Source organism: Pelobates fuscus, chromosome 9 (genome assembly GCF_036172605.1).
Source record: "Pelobates fuscus isolate aPelFus1 chromosome 9, aPelFus1.pri, whole genome shotgun sequence".
Taxonomy (NCBI): Eukaryota; Metazoa; Chordata; class Amphibia; order Anura; family Pelobatidae; genus Pelobates; species Pelobates fuscus.
The window spans coordinates 989,425-1,013,532 of NC_086325.1; positions in this window are offsets into that span (position 1 = coordinate 989,425).

Below are 24,108 nucleotides of genomic sequence, written 5' to 3' on the forward strand. Positions count from 1 at the left end.
GGGGAAGTGGCTAAGTAGATATGCATACAAACTAGAAAATCTATCCTGTAAATATTTTAAAATAGTTTTAAGTAGAAGGGTAAGCGGGTCTCCAAGTCAAATTCCCAAAATGTTATAATATTTGAAGAAGGAAATTAATTGACAAGGAACAAATCAACAATGCCTAAAAATGTTTTTGTTGTGATCCTTTTTTTAAATTGTATTTCATTTTATAGTCTTGTACTCTAATTTGTTTGCATCTGTGATTGTAATGTCTTATTATGGAAAAATAAACATTCATAAAAAATAAAAAAATGAAAAAAAACCCTCATTTTATCAGTGAGAAAATAATTATTCGATAGCCACACATCTAATGGCAATACTACAATAATAACTAATTATTAAAACACCTGATATGTTTTAGACACCTTTGTCTTCATGTTCCTGCCCTACCTACATGTCTGTCCATCTGTCTATCCACGTATCCGGCTGTTTGCCAATAGTTTTCCAACTATCCGTCTACTTGTCCTCTTGTATACCTGTCTTCAGTGTGTCTGTCTGTCCTCCCACCTGTCCACCTGTCTGACCATCAGTCTGTCAAAAATAAAATGTATGGTCCTGAGAAGTAAATGTCCAATCAAATTCTCATCCTGCCTTAGTCAATTTTAATCTCCACTGAGAAGTTTCATTTTCAAGACGAAAGCAGTCTGTGTTGGTGTAGAAATGCAAGCATTGCTCAGAAACCATACCATGAATAGTGTGGCTTTGTAAAGAATGGAATATCTTCCTTTAAGGAAGGAATTATATCTAAACTGAAGATATTTACATAAAAGAGATAAAGGGGAGCGGTGTATGTACAGCTGGGGCCCCCGGATTGGAAAACGTGCAGCGGTTTAGAATTTGCTACATTACACGATGAAAGATGTTTATAATTAGAGGATATTCACTGAAAAGAAAGAGTTTTCTTTGAGAATAGTTTTATGACAGTTAATGAAGCTATTAGTTATTTTATGTGCTTCCTAATGCTTTATTGACTGATCTCGTAAAAGCAGAACGTGTGACACATTTATCACTGCTATAAACCTGTGCTCTGTGCAGAAAGCTCCCGAGGAAACCTGTAAATGTTTCTAATAGTTTTCTTTTATGGCTTGACACCAAGCAATCATTATTGATGTGTTGATTTATATAATGATATTTTAGTGGGTTTAAATAAGGATATAAATATGTATAATATATACAGAGAAATCCGGAAAACCAAAGGGACACATCATAACAACAGGAGCAGATCAGTATGTTTCATGGGTTACTCCAAGCACCAAGACCACTTAGTGATTTGATGTGTTCATGGTGGCTGGAGTCTGTATGTGAAGCCAGAACATGAGTCACGGGCAGGCTATCATCAATTCTCTGTAAAATAGTGTCTAACACCAGCGTGAACACAGCATGCTGGACCCAGAAAGCTCTACCGACCCTTTCCTCCCTTCCCCCTAGGGGGTTGATGTCAGCAGATAAGGACTGGGCTGAGGAAGACCTTGGCCTCAGTATTGGAGAGCAAGGTCAGTTTAGGATTTTTTCTTCATTTACTTTTGATTGAGGTTCTTCCTCACCTCGGGCTTCTAACTTCACTCTGTGCCAGCCCTGTATGTGGCAACAATGTGCTTTGTCTTTACTGAGAGGGTAGTGGATGCATGGAACAGCCTTCCAGCTGAAGTGGTAGAGGTTAACACAGTAAAGGAGTTTAAGCATGCGTGGGATAGGCATAAGGCTATCCTAACTATAAGATAAGGCAAGGGACTCATGAAAGTATTTAGAAAATTGGGCAGACTAGATGGGCCGAATGGTTCTTATCTGCCGTCACATTATTATTATTATTATTATTATTATTATTATTATTATTATTATTATTATTATTACTACTATGTTATTATTTATATTCTATGTTCCACATTCTATGTTTCTATGAATAAAATGTAGAGCAATGGATTTCTAATGTTTTTAGTTCACTGACATATGGGCTGGTTTCCAATGTTGCCACCAGCCTCTGCTCACAAATTAGCTTGTCGCCACTTGTTAGTGAGTAGCGGTTGTTTCCTGACTGCTAAATGTACCCAATTCTGACAGGGAGCTACTGACTGCCACTATAGGTAATGGATCACCTAGATTATAAAGTAAGCCACCACCTTCCGACTGTCAGTTACAGAACATCAAATATTTGGGCTTTTAAAACTAAGTTGATAGGAGTAGCTATGACTAGCTGTGTGATCACAGTTATTTTAAAGGCTTTGTCATGTCTCCTGTCATGATTTATATTTTGTGCACAATCATTGTTTTTAACTCCCTTACACCTTTACAAAATTACAAAATAGAGGTAAATAATGGCTAAAAGGGCAGGGTGCCATCTCGGAGGGTTTAGGAAATGCTACACAATACAGCCAGGTAGAGGGTTCAGCCACAGTGATACTAACCACATAATATTTACTATAGATATTATTTACTGGATTACACTAAATTGTATTGTGTTTCTTTTTTCTTTTTGTTTGTTTTATACAGGGCAAAAGGGACATATTGTCACTATGTACACATATAATGTATATAACAAGAACCTATAATGTGTTTAATAGCCAACTAAACTTTATGATATTACTCAATCTGATAAACTCCAACCTTCCCAAAAATGGTTATAGATACATTTATTAAAAAGTACTTTTAGTTTCTGATGGCAGTTCTTAGGAGACTAAATTTGGATAAATGTGAACAAGTTCCTTAGAAGCCCATAAGGATATCAACTATATAAAATAAAACTGGCATTTCAACCACTGAGCTAATATTTCAGAACCAGTCTCATATATTAAATAATATATGCCGCATGAATGGAATATATTTACCCGGTTTTCTTTAAAAAAAAACATAAAAGATTATCAAATGAATGAAAAAAATACAATATGCACAATTACATAATTACTTTTGGTTTACAAGCAGGTATCCAACATTAACTATGATATCCTCAACCGCCCACCACCCCCCCAAAAAAAAAAAATATATTTTTTTTTTTTACTGTATAGAACCATTTCCTCTGCTATAGGTGAAATGTCCTTTGTTCTAGTCTAAAGGGGTGACCTCATGCCTTTTACACAGCCCTATTAATAAACATATTACCAGAGAGCTGTTTATACTGGGCCTTTATATATTTGCATCATGTTATCAAATCCCCTCTGAGTCACCTTTTATCTAAAGTACACACGTTCATTTTTTTTTGCCATTTTTCTTTACTCAAGTCGTCCATTCCATTAATTAATTTTACTAACCACTTTTGGCTTTTTCTAGCCCTATAGAATCCTTGTGTAACAGAGGTGCCTTAATCATTGCCATTCATTCAAGGCGGGATCTTTGTCATTGATTCATAAAGACGCATGCTACTTTTTTTGTTCTGAATACGCTGAACAATAGTCTATACACAATATTATTAATTAATTTAATTGTATGCCTTAGCTGACAGATTTTTGTATGTCGGTATCCTCAAACACTTGGCATGTGATCAAAATTCAATATTATGCACAAGATGGAACTTAATAATAACATATATAGAGTTGGTGAACATGTATGATTAATGTATTTCTCTAATTAAAATGTCCTTCAAAAATGAGTCATGTTATCAGGGTGGAAACATGCTCACGTTATTGCAATTGATTATACCATTTTTCATTGGGGGTATAGCTAAAAACATCCTGGAAAAGCTTGTCTGCAGTATTTGCAAACCCTCCCCTTCTATCCCCACCCAGTCCAATCACAGACTTCCCAATGCAGCTCAATGAGAAGTCTTAGCTAAGCAGGTGCTGGGCAATTGCTGCCTCTTGAGTTTATCTCCACTGAGCTAAACAAACCAGGAAGTAACCAGACCTGTTGTCTGATTGACAGTCAGGGGGATATAACCAGGTGCAAATTTATATTATATTCTGCACTTTTTGTAAAATGAAATACTCTTCACACATAATGCATTTTAGCAAGCTGAAGTGCTTTAGCAGTCAGCAGTGTCCCTTTAACCAAATGTGGGCAATGCCCCAACCCCCACCTTTTCTTTACTGAAAGCTCTAAATGAGAGAACCAGTTGTTTGCTTAGAGCAGGGGTAGGCAACCTACGGCACTAGTGCCATGCACGGCACTCGAGGTGTCTTTGCACGGCACTCAAGGCTGCTAGAGTCAAACAGGCTCTGGCCTATCAGGAGTCCCAGTAAAACTTCAGATATCTGCTAATCCGAAAAGGTGGTGAAGGACAATCCTCAATTAATGCATTGCAGCACATAGAGGTAGTGATCTCAGATCACTTCCTCCCAGAACTTGTGAATAGGAATCCACACTGTAGTAGAGCAGCTCGCAGTTGCTGTTGCAGCTCCTGTCCTTGACATGCACCTGGCCGGCCGGGTCCCTACTGGAAGCCACCCACACTGCTCGATATACACAGAAATGCAGAATAACCCTCCCCTAATACAAATAATACCGACAGACCACACACAAACATGCACACAATCCACACAAATGAAACACCACTAACAATCCACATACATGCACACAACCCCACATGCAATACCCCAAATAGCCCCATACACTTCCAAACACACACTGTGACATATCCATCCACACACACAATTCCACAAGCAGCCCCCATACACAGCCCACATTCATATGTATCATACACAATACATAAACTACTCATGAACATATACAATATAATAGCTCATATACGCAGGGCCGTCTTTAACGCGGGGAAACTGGCCAGCTGCACCGTGAGCCCTGCTAGCCTCAACTATTTCTAACCCTCTGGCTGGTAATCCGCACACTAAGGAGGCCCACCGGGTGGCCCATGCACAAAGGACCACCCGGTGGGCTTCTGTCAGCAGGGACCCGGTCGCACGCTGAGGCGCTTTAACAGCGCGAGCGGGCCCCTTGCTTTTCGGCAGCAGGCTGGGAGGAAGTGACGGCCGCGCATCACTTCCTCCCACAAAGAGAGGAGCGCGCGGGTAAGAAGAGTAGGCAGATTGGAGGGGGGCTGGTCGAGAGCGCTAGACCCCAACTTTCAACACCTTTAGGCCACCAGCAGGAAAGATAGGAAACTGGAGGGTAGGCTTTAAAGTGTATGTCTGTCAGTCTGTGTGTGTCAGTCTGTGTGTGTCAGTCTGTGTGTGTCAGTATGTTTGTGTGTCGGTATGTCAATGTGGGTCAGTATGTCTTTGTGGGTCAGTATATCTGTGTGTGTCAGCATGTTTGTATTTCAGTATGTGTCAGTATGTCTTTGTGTACGTCGGTATGTGTGTCAGTATGTCTGTGTGTGTGTGTCAGTATGTTTGTATGTCAGCATGTCTGTGTGTGTGTCAGTATATCTGTGTGTGTGCGTCAGTATGTCTGTGTGTGTGTGTGTATATATATGTGCATACATCTCAGCATTCACACACTAACACTACACACAAATACACCCCTGCATTCAAATTTCAACACTACGTACAAACACATGTCTGTGTTACACACCAAAATTATATGTAAATACACCCCTGCATTCAAAAACCAACACTACACAAATACATGCTTGCAATCACGCCAACACCACATACAAACATATTCCATACAAAAACCTGTTTACATTTAAACACACATAAACTGCTTAGTGCTAAATACAGACCTGCAAACGTGGGTAAATGGTAGAGCCCCAGCTGTCAATGCATTCTGGAGTTGCACGACAGATCCCCACCTTTTAATCACCCGTGCAACAGGGAGACCCCCAAAAATTCTTGCACCTCTCTACTTTAGGTCCGACACTGCGTTGAGGTGGAGGACGTGATTGCATGCCTGGGGAGGGGGGACAGGTTCCAGGGGGCCCCAAGCAAATGCTTTGCCCAGGGTCCAGTCACTATTAAAGACGGCCCTGCATATACGCACAAATACAACGATACAAAGCAATTACAGTAAAAATAACACAAGCAGAATACGGCAGCATACACACCTCGATTAAAAAAAAAAAATAGGACCGGCACGCTACGGGACATCACAATCCTATATCGGCACAGTGCTGCTAAAAGGTTGCCTACCCCTGGCTTAGAGTATAGCATTGAAGCCAGATTGGATTACAGTAAAACAATAATGTTTTAATAGTGTGCAAAGCTTCATATAAAAACGTGTTATTAGAATATTTTATAATCTTGTTATTGTGACATGTTATGATAGATGTAGCATTGCATATTCACTTATAATGTGCTCACTGTTTATACTTCTATCTGTTGTTTTAATGTTTCAGATATTGTTTATTTCATGATTACCCCTGTAATATGATATCATCATTGTTATAATATGTTTTTTGCGGTAATGTAAATATTATTCCATCCATTTGCATAATGTCTTACATGCATTGCTCTGCATAACTACAAACATAATGAAAATATACTGTACATTAAACCCATGCTATGAAAACATTAGGGAAATCCTCTCTCAGGTTTTCAAACAGAAACCCAAACTCTCAGAAATGTTTGATACAGTAAAATAAACTCATTTAGGCTTTTTTCCACCAAACCATGAATTGTCAGGAAGTCTGTCGGCAATATCTAATCCGAAATAGTCAAATTGGGTCATTTCTTTATGTCACTTGTTTACACTTTGCTTTGGTAAAGGTTTGCGTGAAGAGTGTGTCCTCTTTTTTGAAAAACTTTCAATAGAAATCAGTACTCCTGTAAATTAACTTTGTTACTCCCCCTGGCTGTCAATCAGGCAACCGGTTCTGTTACTTCCTGCTTTGGTTAGCTCAGCGGAACTAAACTCAAAAGTCAGCAATTGTCCAGAGCACCTGCCTTGCAAAGACTTCTCATTGAGCTGCAGTGGGAAGTCTGTGATTGGACAGCCACAGAAAGCATGGGCAGGGCTAGAAGGGGAGGGCTTGCTAAGGCTGCAAACAAGAGTTCTGCAGCTTTTGCAAACTGATTTTAGATACACGCCAATAAAAAATGTTTTAAGGGTATATCTACTAAATAGTGATATTGTTTGTTCAGTGGCGTGTCCCGTTAAGTGAAAAGGTTTGACATTTCTCTATAATTTTATAACAAATATTGTATAACTATGATATAATCTCTGATTTTTCTTTTACATTTTAAAACTGTAAGAATATTCTCCTAAATAACTTTACTACATTGTAAAACAGTAGGATTCATTCTTTCAAACCCTCCCCTGGATTGTCAAAGAGGAAGAAAAACTATCCAAAGATCTCTCCAACACTGTCAAGCAGAAAGAACACATGGGAAAATGATATCCTATATTGGGTTGTGAAAAAAATGCCTTATGCATTCTGAAAAATCTGAAATAAAATGAAGATAAAAACTTGCAAATCAAACACTGGGAACATGTTCTTTGGATTTATGAAAAACTCTAAAGACAATGTGTCCGTTGTTTTGGGATAGCTCTGCAAACATCTAATGGTATACTCATTAAACTATAAGTTGCTGAGAGCTGACAACGAACCTGCAACATTTACGGTAAAATAACAATTTGGAAATCTCCACTTTTCCAACTCTTTTCAGAATAAATTACCGTGTTCAAATGCCAACTTACCAGAACCCCTGATTAGTGAATGGGTCCCTCTTATAGTGGAGAAATAATATCAAACAGATATCGGATTTTTTATTTATTATTTATTATAGACTTGAAGATTCGTTTAATTCCAAACTGCAATTTCCAGAACTCCAAAACGAAACACACAGTGGACAAGCATGTTAGTAGAATTCCACCTGTATCATCGCAAAACTATAGATGATTGATGGGAATAAAAATGATTGATTAGTAGAGAAAAGCTGCTAAATCCTAATTTTATCACATGACAGGAGGCTTCCTATTTTGTATAACTCTCTTTACTAAACTCCACAGCAGTAAAGAAAGTGAAACATTTAAACCAATCAAAATGCAAATAGGGAGTATATCATCCCAGCAAATAGGCCCCTCCTCCTTCTTTACTGCTCCATCGCAGACAGGTCAGAGTTTTTGGCTCTTCCCTTATTACCTCATAATATATAAGTTATTTCTGTACATTTATAATTGTTACTTTTGAATTTTTACTTTATTTCTTCTTACTACCTTTTCTACTACTTATTCTACTTGGTGTCCCTGTATTTTAAAAACTTTTTTCCCTTACTGGGACTCTTTAATTTCATTCCCCTAGTCCCAAAGGTTTTACTCAGTTTTTCCCGCTTTTTCACGCTCGTTTTCCGCCCTCGGCCGGTTCCCCGAGTTTAGGCAGGTCCCCCTGTCTCTGCCCCTGCTTTGCCGCCCTTGCCGGCTCCCTCTCACTTTTTTCCCGCGGCTCGGCGCCAGCCGCGGCTACACTCGCGGCGGCCATCTTTAATCCCGCATCTCGCGAGATTACGGACGCCATCTTAGAAGTGCCGCGAGTGCCGCCAGTACCGCAAGGGACACACACGGACGGATTTCTAACCGCAAAATACTCCACAGAGGTCAGTTTTAAAGCGAAAGCTGTGTAAAGCACATAAGGTATTAACCTGTGCTTACTTGGGGTGCTGCCCTTAACTGTGCTGCTATAGAGGTCGCTTTGTGGCCACCTCTGCAATCCTGGGTGAGGCCCAGAACAAAAATCCCAACTAGTGGTGTTGTATTCTGCCCTGCAGGGGCTACATATATATTACCACCATTGGCACTATATACCCTGCTGGGGTGACTTTGCCACAGCTCTCCTTGGTCTCAGACCCTGCTGAAGGTTTAACCTTCCCATACATACCATTATATACCCTGCTGGGGTACCATATATATTTACAACACTGCTGGGGTTATTTGGTTTTCTCCTCAAACCAATTTCATACCTTGTATTAACCCTGATGGGGTCATTTGTACTCTGTACAACAAAACACGTTATTGCACCCTGCTGGGGTCTGCATAACAATATAAAACAGCTTAGTACTGTCTAATACAGCTTATTCAGGCATTATGGAGACCTCTCAGACTACAGAGCTCCAAACCATGGTAAATGAGGCCGTATCCGCCTCCATGGAGAAAGTTCTCTCCAAAATGATGGCCTCTGGTAATGACAAGAGGAAACCATCAAAAACCCACACAGCCCACCATGACTCAGATTCTGACGAACCAGAATCACTCAAGAGCCCAGAAACCTTCACGGGTAAACGCCATTGGAAAGGCGAAAAGGGTCACCAAAACCCTAACAAAGGCAAAAACCCCGCTAAATACACTAAACCCGCTATAGCCACCACCCCAAACCCGCAACAGGAGTACTCTTCGGAAGAAGAATCTCACGCTAAACCCATGGCCATCTTAGACGAATGGCAAGCGGACGAGTCAGATTCCAACGAAGACGTTTGGGGCTCAGATTCAGGATCCCAATCCTTCTTTCCACAACACACGTTCACGGGAGAACCCCATGAACCAGACAATGCGGAAACCCCGCAGGAAGACGAAGACACCATATTTGACCCGCTGGGGCAAAAACTTTTCGATCCACGAAAAATAAGACACCCACGCTCAAGCGACTGGACACCACCCGACCACTTAGCGAGGTTCATGCACCTCTGGTTACGGAAGTCCATGGACAAGACAGTCCGCAACCGCTTGAGGTCGGAATGCCCATGACCTTTTCTACCTGACCACGTTGCGGACACTCCAGAATTCGACCAGGTGATGACCACCTTTATGTCGCGAGGTGGCCGCGACCCACACAAAGGTGTGGAGAAAGGGTTCAGAGGGGTACAGGATAAACTTCTGGATTCTGTGGGACCATTATCCAGAATTATGTATTTGGCCGACGACGCCCTAGCCAAAGCCGATCAATTTGACGCTACTATGGTGCGAGAATGGGCGCATGATGTGCGGGAATGGGCACAAAGGTGCTTTTGTTTTGTGGGTAATGCCAATGTCGCCTTATCATCCGAGCGACGTAAAGCAGCACTTCTCCGCATTGACGGGAAATTGGTGGAGTTGGGCACCAAGGAACTAGGTCCTATGGCACAGGGCAAGCTCTTTGGAGAACCTTTCCTAAAAGAGGTAAGCACACATGTAAACGTCTACACATCCTTAAACAAGGCTCAGACATCAATGCGAAGAGTCTTTAGACAAAACCCCTCCAGGGGTGTTTTTGGACGGGCTGGCCGCCAAAGGGGCCGTGCTGCCAGCCGCTTCTGGCCATCAGGCCCCCACTCTACGAGACCCCAACCTTTTTATTCAGAGGTGGGATACCGCCCATACTCCTACACTCGAGGCACGAGGCAATTCTGGGACGTCGACGTAATCCTCCGATTCCTGAGAGACTGGCCAACTAACGACAGACTCTCCCTTCCGACAACTCTCAGCAAAACTCACGGTCTTGTTTTGCCTGGTCTCCTTCCGCAGAGTGTCAGGCATTCGAGCGCTAGACATAGACGCCTTTTCTATCTCCCCAGAAGGAGTAACATTCCGGATATCTCGTCGCACTAAGACGGACTCCACATCTGTATTTTATCCATTCTTCCCTACGGATCCACAACTCTGTGTCATCTCCGCTCTACGTCAGTATGTAGAAACTACCCTACCACTCGGTCTACACCCTCAGGTCAACTCTTAGTATCATACGTTAGACCACATGTTCCTATCACAACAACCACCCTAGCGAGATGGGTTCGATGGTTACTATCGCTAGCCGGCATGGACACTACATTCGGAGCCCACTCTGTACGCGGAGCGGCAGCATCCTCAGCCTTCATGGCGGGTGCCTCCATAACGGATATCCTACACTCCGCGGATTGGTCTAGAGAATCTACGTTCCGCACCTTCTACTTCCGACCGAACTCCGGTGCGGCCATGTCTCTTATTCAACAGTGTTAAAAATGCAAAATAGGAAGCCTCCTGTCATGTGATAAAATTGAAGATTATGCTAGCGTTAGTGTACCGTATATACTCGAGTATAAGTCGAGTTTTTCAGCACATTATTTGTGCTGAAAAACCCCAACTCGACTTATACTCGAGTCACTGTCTGTATTATGGCAATTTACATTGCCATAATACAGACAGGGGACTGGCAGAGAGCTCTTACCTCTCCTGCAGCTCCTGTCAGCTCCCTCCTCCTCCGCACCGGTCCGTTCAGCACCTCTGTCAGCTCCCAGTGTAAGTCTCGCGAGAGCCGCGGGGTCATAGCGCGGCCGCGAGACTTACAGTGTGAGCTGACAGAGGGAGCTGACCGGACACCGGCGCGGAGGAGAAGGGAGCTGACAGGAGCTGCAGAAGAGGTAAGCGCTCTCTGCCAGCCCCCTCCACTGAACTGCCAATGCCGCTGGACCACCAGGGAGTGAGAGCCCCCCTCCCTGCCATGTATCAAGCAGGGAGGGGGGACAAAAAAATAAATAAATAATAAAATAAAAAAATAATACAACAAAAAAATTATTAAAATAATTAAAAAAATAATAATAATAAAAATGCCCCCCCCCCCCACCAAGGCTCTGCAACACACACACTCACTGCACTCATACACACACACCCACTGCACTCATACACACACACACTGCACTCATACACACACTGCATTCTACACACACACTGCACTCATACACACACACTGCATTCTATACACACACTGCATTTATACACACACACTGCCTTCATACACACACACTGCATTCTATACACACACTGCATTTATACACACACACTGCCTTCATACACACACACTGCATTCATTATATACACACACTGTAAATACATATTCAATTAATATTATTTTTGTAGGATCTAATTTTATTTAGAAATTTACCAGTAGCTGCTGCATTTCCCACCCTAGTCTTATACTCGAGTCAATAAGTTTTCCCAGTTTTTGGGGGTAAATTTAGGGGCCTCGGCTTATATTCGGGTCGGCTTATACTCGAGTATATACGGTACTTATAATCTTAATTTTAATAATGACAGGAGGCGAGTATTTTCCCACCCTTCCCACCCGGAGAGGAGGGGAACTACTCTATCCATTCAGCTACTACTGTCTCTTTTTTCTTCCTTCTTTATGTTCCATCAACCTTCATGTTGGCATATTGTATCCTCTATTACCATCAGCCTATCAATCTACTGTTAGACTATACTCTGGATTCATAATATATACTGTTTCAATGCTATCCGATGGATCAATACCTATATCACAAACAGTTGCCAGACCGGTGCCTAACCTTCTCACATTCTCATTTCAGTTTAACTTCGTTTCATCCTGCAACTTCTGCGGCATAATCATAGGACTGTGGTTCTTCATGTAAAGACCACGACTTCTATCGGACAACTTCTGTTACGGTACCGTCTTCCGAGCTCCAATCGTACGTATCGCCACTTACAGCCGAACAGCAATAGGACCTAAGCAGCATATAATCTCCATAAGCAGTCCTTAGTCACTAGTAATCCCGGTTCCCCCAATAACGAGACCAAGCTCCATTATGAGGGTAAAACATGAACTGAGGACTGGCTCATCCAGCCTGCCTTTTATTTCCATTTCACACATACAGGCCACACCCAGGGGGAGGCATAAAATAACCAATGGCATAGATGTTACATCCCACACATCCCCTCCCCTTGGTGTGACACATAATCCCATTATACATACAGTTTGAAATATACTTTTACACAACTTTCATAACTTTAAAACCATACATCGTATTCACATAAAAATCACATATTCAGACTCAGCATACTTTAAACATAAACACTCTCAAAAATCATACCAATCCCTTCAGTAAATAAAAAGTTACACGGAAGTCCTTTTATGACCGACCGCAAGCACCTTTTCTTGCCCAAAACAGTTCCATGGATTTGGGCTGTGCGGTCGGTCACTTTCTAGCATAAAAACGGCTAAGTCCAGTTCGAAGTATGGCCGGTACTTCGACTTTAGTCAAAGTGTCGAAGTGAAGTCGATGGTACGGGTCGGCGATGTGCGAGTTAAAATGGCCGCCGCCACGTGGTCCTTTGTCCGATGCTGGTCACTTCGACGACTTCGACAACTTCGGAAACTCCGGCACTTTGGTAACTTCGGTACTTCGACAGCTTCGACTGTGTCCGAAGTGTCATTTACAAAAAGTACCAATACTTCACATTATCTCCCAGGGACCATAAGCACTGGGCAAATCAGACGAACCCAGTATGTTTAGTCCAGACGGATGGGTCTGTCACATGGCTCCCTCCTTGTGGAACACTCCGGCAGACCCGGCTTGACCCTTTGGCGGGTCAACTTGGGGATGACCGGACTTAGAAGAAATAGGGATGTCTGTTTGCCGGGATAACCCATCCGCATTCCCGTTCTGCTTACCGGGTCGGTAGCTGATGGTGAAATTATAAGGCTGCAATGCCAAACTCCACCTCAGCAGCCTGCCATTGTCTCCCGAGACCCGGTTAAGCCAGACAAGGGGGTTGTGGTCTGTTACGAGAGAAAATTCTTGTCCGTATAAATAAGGGCTCAGTTTCTTCAGTGCCCAGACCAGGGCTAAACACTCTTTCTCCACTGCCGCATAACTCACTTCTCGGGGTAGTAACTTTCTGCTGAGATATGCGACAGGGTGCTCTCCTCCGTCCTCCCCGACCTGGCTCAGCACAGCCCCCAGTCCATACATGGAGGCATCTGTGTGGACAAGAAAACGTTTGTAAGGGACTGGGGCAGCCAGGACAGGGGCATTCACAAGAGCCTGCTTCAGGGCCTGAAACGCGGCTTCACAAGCTGGAGACCACAGGACCTGCCTAGGTAGGTTCTTTTTAGTCAGGTCAGTCAGGGGCTTGGCAATCGTGCTGTAGTCGGGGACAAAACGTCGATAATACCCTGCCGTCCCTAGGAAGGCTAGCACTTGGGTCTTGGTGATAGGTGTGGGCCAGTTAGCTACCGCCTCTACCTTAGCTGGTTCTGGTCGCTGGCTCCACCATCCTACCCTGTGACCCAAGTACTGCACTTCTGCCATGCCTAAATGGCACTTGTCCGGTTTCAGAGTCAGGCCGGCGGCCCGAATCTTGTCCAGCACTACCCCCACGTGTACTAGGTGGTCTTCCCAGGACTCACTGTAGACCGCGATGTCGTCCAGGTATGCACATGCAAATCCCTGGAAGCCATCGAGGAGCCTATCCACCATACGCTGGAAGGTAGCCGGAGCATTCTTCATCCCGAATGGCATAACCTTAAATTGGTATAGGCCAAACGGGGTGACGAATGCCGACTTGGGGATAGCATCCTCGGCCAGGGGGATCTGCCAGTACCCTTTACATAGGTCAATGGTGGTCAGATAGCGCCCCCTGGCAATGCGGTCTAATAACTCGTTGTAGCGGAGAGCTGATTTCTCGCAGCTATTCTCCACTTTAGATCCAAGGGAGGCTCAGGAACAAGTCATTAGTAAATCCACAGCAGAGTTTCCAGCAGGTAAAAAGGTTCAGCGAAATCCCCACAGCACTCCCAATAACTGGACGACACACAGTTTCAGGAGTAGAACTGACAATCGTTTATTCCAAGGTTTCTTATAAAGCCTGCTCCCATGCAAGGGAGGGAACTACAGTAATTATGACAGTAACCAATACCATTCTTGTTACCTCCCACACATCTCCTCCCCTCAGAGTGAGTCATAATCCCCTTAAGTTGTACAGTACTTTACCCCAAACTTGGATGTACCCCTAAACCATCACATATCCTTAATATCAGGGTACCGCTAGGTAGCCCTGATCTGGGTGAATATAATATCCAAAATTCACCCAGATCGGACCAGGGGTTCGGTAGTTACAGGCAGGGGAAGTTTGACCGACCGCACACGAGTTGGTATCCGAAAAGGGTTCCACGAGAATGGGCCCTGCGGTCGGTCTCCGTTCGGCAGTTAAAACAGGCATTTATAATTGCCATCCACATTTACATTCACCTAGATAGTGATTCCCTCATTCGGTACTTTATTACTACCGAATGGGGATTCGTTATGTTTCTCCGTTCGGCAGTTACGGAGCTCTGGAGGTCTCAGCGGTGTTTGGTTGTTTGAGTGTCCGATTTGAGTTCCAGGCACTCGACGACCAAACACCGCTGGGATTTTCATGCGTAAGATGGCCGCCGCCACGTGTACGCATGCCGAATGGCGGCCACCCAGATACAATGCTAATGAGCCGGTTAACTTGCGGTTGGAAGGAATGTGAACTTTAATAGCCGGCACACTTCTCTCTGGGGTGGTCCCTCCGTTCGGTAGTTTCCATAAGTATATAGTACGGATGGAAACTACCGAATACCATACAATTCACATAATACACACACGAATAGCAATTTCAACATAGGGAAAACATATACAAACACAGTCACACAGGCATTTTGCAGGACAGGCTCACTGCATTCTGCTACACTCGTCTACCCGGGGCATCGGGTAGGCGTCAGTGGTAGTCCGCTCGTTGAGCCGCCTGTAATCCACACAGAACCGGGTGGTCCCATCTTTCTTAGGCACTAGGACTACAGGCGAAGCCCAAGGACTATCCGAGTGCTCAATAACCCCCAGCCGGGTCATCTCCTGTATCTCCTTCCGCATTCCTTCTCGGACTGCTTCAGGGATACGGTATGGGGGTAGTCGTAGGGGGTTCTGTCCGGGTGTCTCGACCGTGTGCACAGCTAGGGTAGTGTACCCGGGTTCTTGGGAGAACGTCGCCTGCTTCTCCCACAGAAGCTGTCTTGCCTGTACCTTCTCGGCCGGGTTTAGTCGGTCTCCTAGCTGCACAAGGCTAGTAAGGTCGGTCTGGGGATCCTTTTCTAACAGGTCAGGTAAGGGTAAGTTCTCTGGTGTCAGGATCGGGACAGGGATCCAACACGCAAAGTACAAACAGGTACAGGGTACGTATACCGGACCTTAGAATGGCCGGACTAACGTACGGAGAGTATAGAGAATGGTCAGAGACAAGCCGAGGTCGAGGGAACGAGAGGACAGGTAAGCGAGGAACAAGCCGGGTCAAGGATAACAGAGGTAAACAGAGTAAGACAAACGAGCCGGGTCGGAACCAAAAGGATAACTGAAAAACACCAGAGCACTGTGTGACTAGACAGGCTAGAACCACGACAGGGCAATGAGCAACAGGGCGAAGTATGTTTAAATACCCTGGCTAGAGAGGATAGACACGCCTCCGACGAGTCCTGATTAGTCTCCAATGGATTGAGTGACAGGTCATTCCGGATTGGCGTCATGACGTCGGTCTCCGGGCGCCATGCTACATAAGGAAGTGACTCCCTCGCGGCCGGCGTTTATGTGACCGGGTCGACCGCGAGGAACAGGAGAAACCTGGCGTCCGGACGGATAAACGTTTAAGTCTCTACCTCTCTCGGAGGCAGAGACTTCAGGTACCCTGACAGTACCCCCCCTCTCAGATACGCCCACCGGGCGGAAGGAACCGGGACGAGATGGGAAGCGGGCGTGATACGCCCTGCGGAGACGAGGAGCATGAGCATCCTCTTGAGGTACCCAACTCCTCTCCTCAGGACCATATCCCTTCCAATCGACCAGGTATTGTACCTTCCCCCGGGATATTCGAGAATCAATAATAGAGTTAACCTCATACTCCTCCTGACCCTCCACCTGAACAGAGCGAGGAGGGGCTGTTGTGGAGGAAAATCTGTTGCATATAAGTGGTTTCAGCAATGAAACCTGAAATGAGTTAGGGATGCGTAAGGTAGTAGGCAGAGCTAGACGATACGCAACTGCATTGACACGAGTCAGCACCCTGTAAGGTCCAATATAACGGGGAGCGAACTTCATGGAAGGCACTTTTAACCGGATGTTCCTTGTGCTCAGCCATACCCTATCACCTGGAACAAAGACCGGAGCCGCCCTTCTACGTTTATCAGCGTGTTTCTTAACCAGCATAGAGTTGTGCATAAGGATTTGTCGAGTCTGATCCCACAACTTCCTCAAATTGGCAACATGAACATCAACCGACGGCACCCCCTGGGAAGGGGAAGCCGACGGAAGAATAGACGGATGAAAGCCATAATTCATGAAGAAGGGGCTTGAATGAGTAGAATCGCAAACGAGATTATTGTGTGCAAACTCCGCCCAAGGAATCAAACCGACCCAATCATCCTGGTGTTCGGAAACAAAACATCGTAAATATTGTTCAATTTTCTGGTTGGTACGTTCAGCAGCTCCGTTAGACTGAGGATGATAGGCAGAAGAAAAGTTCAATTTGATACCAAGTTGCGAACAGAAGGACCTCCAAAAACGGGAAATAAATTGGGAGCCTCTGTCAGATACAATTTGAGAGGGTATCCCATGTAGGCGAAAAATCTCCCTAGCGAATATCTCTGCCAATTCGGGAGAAGACGGGAGTTTAGGCAGAGGAATGAAGTGAGCCATCTTAGTGAATCTGTCAACCACGGTGAGGATAACAGTCTGTTTTTTAGAGATAGGTAGATCGACAATAAAGACCATGGCCAAACAGGACCATGGTTTCTCTGGAACCTCTAAGGGGTGCAGGAATCCACATGGGAGCGTATGGGGTTGTTTGGTTTTAGTACAAACCTCACATGCAGCGATGAAATCTTTAGTATCCCTACGTAAAGCAGGCCACCAGAAGTCTTTAGAGATCAAAGCATACGTCTTGCGAATACCAGGATGTCCCGCCACTTTGCTGTCATGGAAACACTGCAACAGTTCCAGTTGAAGAGCAGGAGGAACGAAATGTCGACCCGCAGGAGTCTGTTTAGGTGCTAGATGTTGCAGCTTAATGATCTCGGCCAGTAACGGGGAATGAATCCTGAGATTCGTATTAGCAACAATATTGCATGTCGGAACTATAGACGAAAGAACCGGTTCAGGTACAGTAGAAGGTTCATATTGGCGAGATAAAGCATCGGCTTTAGAGTTCTTAGAACCAGGTCTGTAAGTCAGCACATAATTGAAGTGAGTCAGGAATAAGGACCAACGAGCTTGCCTAGAGGACAAACGCTTAGCCTCCCCAATATAGGACAAGTTCTTGTGGTCCGTCAAAATAGTAATAGGGTGTAAGGTCCCCTCCAATAAATGTCTCCACTCCTTAAGGGCTTTAATGACCGCTAACAGTTCCCTGTCTCCGATGTCATATCTGCTCTCAGGCCCAGAAAGTTTCTTGGAAAAAAAACCACAGGGGTGTAATGGTTTGTCCACCCCTAATCTTTGTGACAAAACCGCACCTACTCCTGTCTCAGAGGCATCGACCTTGAGTAGAAACGGCAAAGTCGTATCAGGATGGACTAATATCGGAGCAGAAGCAAAAAGTACTTTGAGATTCTTGAAAGCAGCGAGAGCTTCAGTAGACCACGTCTTAGTATCCGCGCCCTGTTTGGTCATATTGGTAATGGGCGCAATAATAGAAGAATAACCCTTAATGAAGCGCCTATAATAATTGGAAAACCCAATAAACCTCTGAATAGCCTTGAGTCCCTTAGGCAATGGCCAATCTAAAATAGACTGAAGTTTGTCAGGGTCCATTTTAAAGCCTTCCCCAGAAATCACGTATCCAAGAAAGTCTATCTGGGTCTGGTCAAAACTGCATTTTTCCAACTTACAGTATAAACCGTGTTGCAGAAGTTTGTGTAATACCTTTCTGACTTGTCTATGGTGGGTTTCAATCTCTCTAGAGTGTATGAGTATGTCATCCAGGTAGACAATAACACAATCATGTTGAAACTCCCTAAGAACTTCGTTAATCAAATCTTGAAAAACTGCAGGTGCATTACAAAGACCAAAAGGCATGACCGTGTACTCATAATGACCATAGCGGGTATTAAACGCTGTCTTCCACTCGTGGCCTTGCTGAATTCTCACCAAGTTGTATGCCCCTCTGAGGTCCAACTTGGTGAAAATTTTAGAGCCCTTTAGCCGATCAAAGAGCTCGGTAATCAAGGGGATAGGATAGGCATTTCTGATGGTTATTTTATTCAAACCTCGGTAATCGATGCAAGGTCTGAGTGAACCATCCTTCTTTTTTACAAAAAAAATTCCAGCCCCGGCAGGAGAGGAAGATCTCCTAATGATACCCTTGTCTAAATTCTCCTGAATATACTCCTCTAAAACAGAATTCTCCTTAGTAGATAGAGGGTATACATTGCCTCTGGGGGGCATGGTACCAGGTAATAGATTAATTTTACAATCAAATGTCCTGTGTGGAGGTAGTGTATCAGCGTTCTTCTTGTCGAACACTGCTTTTAAGTCCAGGTACAGAGGAGGTATCTGTATCCCCGTAGACTGGTTAGAACTGTCTGGTGTGTTAATTACAGCCAAAGGAGATACCCTGCGTAAACACCTCTCCTGACAACCCTGGCCCCATGAGAGTATTTCCCCTCTCTCCCAATCGATATTAGGGTTATGTCTCTTTAACCATGGGTACCCCAGGACTATGGGAACAGAAGGAGACGAAATGAGCATAAGTGATAAGTTCTCCTCGTGTAAGATACCAACCGTTAGGTTAATGGGTATAGTCTCACGAGAGATAACAGGTTCGAGTAGCGGTCTACCATCTATGGCCTCAACGGCCAAGGGTGTATCTCTTAACTGGGATGGGATAGTGTTTTTAGTAGCAAAGGCTTGGTCGATAAAATTCTCAGCAGCTCCGGAATCTATCAAGGCCATAGTCTTTAGTACTCCCTTCTCCCACGTTAAAGAAACTGGTAGCAGAAGCCTGTGATCTTTATAATTATGCGTAGAGGACAAAATAGAAACACCCAAGGCCTGTCCTCTAGAGAAACTTAGGTGTGGGCGTTTCCCGAGCGAATGGGACAATTCAGGTGCAAGTGACCTCTGACTCCACAATACATACATAATCCCTCCCTTCTCCTGTACTGTCTCTCCTCTTCTGAGAGGCGAGTATTGCCTATCTGCATAGGTTCAGGAAACAGTGGGGTATTGGAATCAGGACTTAGAAATGCGGGTGCTAATTTAAAGGCAGGTCTTAGGTTCCTCTCTCGAGTGTTCTGTCTCTCTCTTAAACGCTCATCAATACGAGAAATGAACGAAATTAAATCCTCTAAATTCTCAGGGAGCTCCCTAGTAGCAACCTCGTCAAGGATAACATCTGATAGCCCGTTCAAGAATACATCCATATAAGCCTGCTCATTCCACTTGACTTCTGCCGCCAGAGACCTGAACTCTAGTGCATAATCCACTAGTGTTCGGTTCTCCTGTCTCAGGCGCAACAGTAATCTAGCTGCATTGACCTTTCTAAAGGCAGCTACAAAGGCATTATAATTATATACCAACGGGCTATCGTTCTCCCATAATGGGTTGGCCCATCTCAGAGCTTTCTCAATGAGTAAGGTGATAATAAATCCAACCTTTGCCCTATCGGTAGGATAGGATCGAGGTTGCAGTTCAAAGTGAATACTGATCTGGTTTAAAAAACCACGACACTTCTCAGGTGAACCACCATAACGTACTGGTGGGGTAATACGGGAAGAGGCACCTACAGTGGCTACCTCTAGGCCTGAACTTACAGAGGAAATTGGAGTAGGACGCGTCTCCTCTGGTGGGTTATTAGCACGAGATAATAATGCCTGTAGTGCTAAGGCCATTTGGTCCATTCTGTGTTCCATGGCGTCAAACCTGGAATCAGAGGAACCAACCTGACTGTTTGTACCTGCAGGATCCATTGGCCCTGTCGTAATGTCAGGATCGGGACAGGGATCCAACACGCAAAGTACAAACAGGTACAGGGTACGTATACCGGACCTTAGAATGGCCGGACTAACGTACGGAGAGTATAGAGAATGGTCAGAGACAAGCCGAGGTCGAGGGAACGAGAGGACAGGTAAGCGAGGAACAAGCCGGGTCAAGGATAACAGAGGTAAACAGAGTAAGACAAACGAGCCGGGTCGGAACCAAAAGGATAACTGAAAAACACCAGAGCACTGTGTGACTAGACAGGCTAGAACCACGACAGGGCAATGAGCAACAGGGCGAAGTATGTTTAAATACCCTGGCTAGAGAGGATAGACACGCCTCCGACGAGTCCTGATTAGTCTCCAATGGATTGAGTGACAGGTCGTTCCGGATTGGCGTCATGACGTCGGTCTCCGGGCGCCATGCTACATAAGGAAGTGACTCCCTCGCGGCCGGCGTTTATGTGACCGGGTCGACCGCGAGGAACAGGAGAAACCTGGCGTCCGGACGGATAAACGTTTAAGTCTCTACCTCTCTCGGAGGCAGAGACTTCAGGTACCCTGACATCTGGGTCATCAGTAGCTGGGGCACAAACTGCCGCAACATCCTCTGGTCGCTCCTGATACTCCTTGAGCATGTTCACATGAAAGGATCGCTGAACCCTTTCATCTGAACAGCTGGCTATAAGGTAGGTAGTATCACATACCTGAGCTAACACCTTATACGGGCCCTGCCAAGATGCTTGCATCTTGTTTGCCTTCACAGGTTTGAGCACTAGAACCTTCTGCCCAATCTGGAAGACCCGCTGTCGGGCACCCCGATCGTACCATCGCTTCTGTCTCCCCTGGGCTGCCCGGAGATTTCCCCTTACCATCAGGGATAGTTTCTCCATGCGGTCCCGGAGTTCCAGAACATATGGCACTATGGGGGTCCCTTCTTGCTCCGTCTCCCCCTCCCAGTGTCCTCTAATGAGATCTAGGGGTCCACGAACCCTTCTCCCATAGAGTAACTCAAAGGGGGAAAACCCAGTAGATTCCTGGGGCACCTCTCTGTATGCAAATAGCAGATGAGGCAGGAATCGCTCCCAGTCCCTGCAAGTGTCAGTAAAGGTCCTCAGCATCTGTTTGAGGGTGCCATTAAATTGCTCGCAGAGACCGTTAGTCTGTGGATGATATGGTGAACTAAGTAGCGGTTTAATGCCGCACACCTTCCACAACTGCTGGGTGAGCACAGCGGTAAACTGAGTTCCCTGATCAGAGAGGATCTCCTGAGGGAACCCGACCCTAGTAAAAATTTTAACCAGGGCATCAGCAACCATCTCTGCCTCTATATTAGACAGCGCTACTGCCTCTGGGTAACGTGTGGCGTAGTCCACCACAGTAAGAATATATTTCTTACCGGATGGACTAGCCCTGGCCAGTGGACCCACAATGTCAACGGCTATGCGGGAAAAGGGTTCTCCAATGATAGGCATCGGCTGAAGCCTAGCTTTTGGGTGATCTCCCCGCTTACCTACCCGTTGACAGGTGTCGCACGTGCTACAATACATCCGCACATCTCGGTTAAAATTGGGCCAGAAAAAGTTTTGGGTGATTCTATGAGCTGTGCGGTGGGAACCTAGATGCCCTGCTAACGGCACATCATGCCCAATCCGCAGAATCTCCTGCCGATACTTTGCAGGTACTACTAGTTGTCGTTTCTGCGGAGGGGCACTCGGTTTCTGGGACGGTTTCGGGATCCTGTACAGCCTATCCCCCACCCACTCGTAGTGTTCCCCATCTACTCCTTCTTCCCCAGCGTCGGCCCTGGCCCTGTACTTTGCTAATGTCGGGTCTGCCCTAGTTTCTTTCCCGTACATCTCTGGGGTATCCCAGCTTAACGGGGCCTGGTCTAGGGTACAAGTCGGGGTAGAGAGTCTTACCTGGGTCTCAGCAGCAGGTGGGCCGGCCTCGGCGGCACGGGTCTGGGCACGGGTCGTGACAGCGTCCACTGCAGCGGGACCCATGGGGGCGTAGGCCGAAACAAGGGGAGCCAAGTCATTGCCAAGGAGAACATCAGCGGGTAAATCCTTAATGACCCCCACATTCACGTGTCTAGCGCCCACTCCCCAATCCAAATGTACCCGGGCAACGGGTAGGCGAAATACTGCCCCCCCGGCTACTTGTACTGCCACGGTATCCCCGGTATGTTGAGCTTCGGACACCAGGTGCTTCTGGAGCAAAGTCAGGGTTGCATCAGTGTCTCGTAGACCACTGACCTCCCTTCCGTCGACCTTTACATTTTGTCGGTGGTGTTGTCGGTTATCCTGGTGGGCAGCCTGAACGGGGTCTGCCTCATGTAAGATGCCCCAGCATTCCTCTTCCCCTACACAGTGGGCTGCTGGGAGAGGTGCTCGGGGAGGGGCCCCTGCGGGTCTCCTCCAGGACTGGCTCTGGTTTGCAGTGTTCATCGGGCACTCCGGTCGTTTGTGCCCTATCTGATTGCACAGGTAGCACCGACTGGGTTGGGAGTACTCTCGGGAGTTAAACCGGGGTGGACGTTTGTACTGGGCAGACGGAGGAGGTGCGGATGGTCGATTCATGGGAGGCTGATAAGTGGTAGCTGCTGGTTTGTATTCCACTCTGGCGGGAGCCTTGCTGATGGAATTGTCCAGTCTGCGGGCATCGGTATACTCATCTGCCAGGCGAGCTGCTTCATGTAGAGTGGAGGGTTTACGGTCCCTTACCCACTCTCTGACCCCTGTTGGCAATTTATCGAAGCAATGTTCCAATAAAAACATCTGCAGCACCTCTTCTCCTGACACCGCCTGGCACCCTGCCATCCAGTGGGCAGCTGTGCGATGCACCTTACATGCCCATTCAACGAATGAGTCCCCAGTTGTTTTAGCAGTGTCTCGGAACCTCCTCCGGTATGCCTCGGGTGTAACGGCATACCGGGAAAGTAAAGCTTCCCTGACGGTCACATAATCCCCGATCTCATCAGGAATGGCCCGAAAAGCGTCGTTGGCCCGGCCGGATAACTTGCCGGACAGTATAGCAACCCAGTCTTCCAGGGGTACCTTGTGCAGGGCACATTGCCGCTCAAAATCAGCAAGGTACCCATCAATCTCTCCTTCTGTCTCACTGAAGGCTTTAAATGCTGCAAATGGCACTTTCTTTTTGTCCCCCAGGTTTGCTGTGACTGGGGCTGCTGCAGCGCTGTTTTGGCGTAGCAGGTTGGCCTCCACAGCGGCTTGAACCTGGGTGATAATCTCTGCAGAGGGGTTGGGGCCATAATGGGCCAGCCTAATTCTTACCGCCCGGTCAAATCTTGCCTCCTCGGGGGTTCTGTCGTCTGGGCTGGGTCCATTGGTTCCCTCTGCCGCTGGTACTCCATCCATTTCCAGCAATAAAGCAATAATGTCCCTCTTCTTGAGGTTACTGGCCTGTCTGCCTCTTTGTTCTAATAAGTCTTTTAGGGTAGCTCTTCTCAGGTTTTGGTATTGTAGTTCCATTTAATCCTGGTCGTAGTGGTC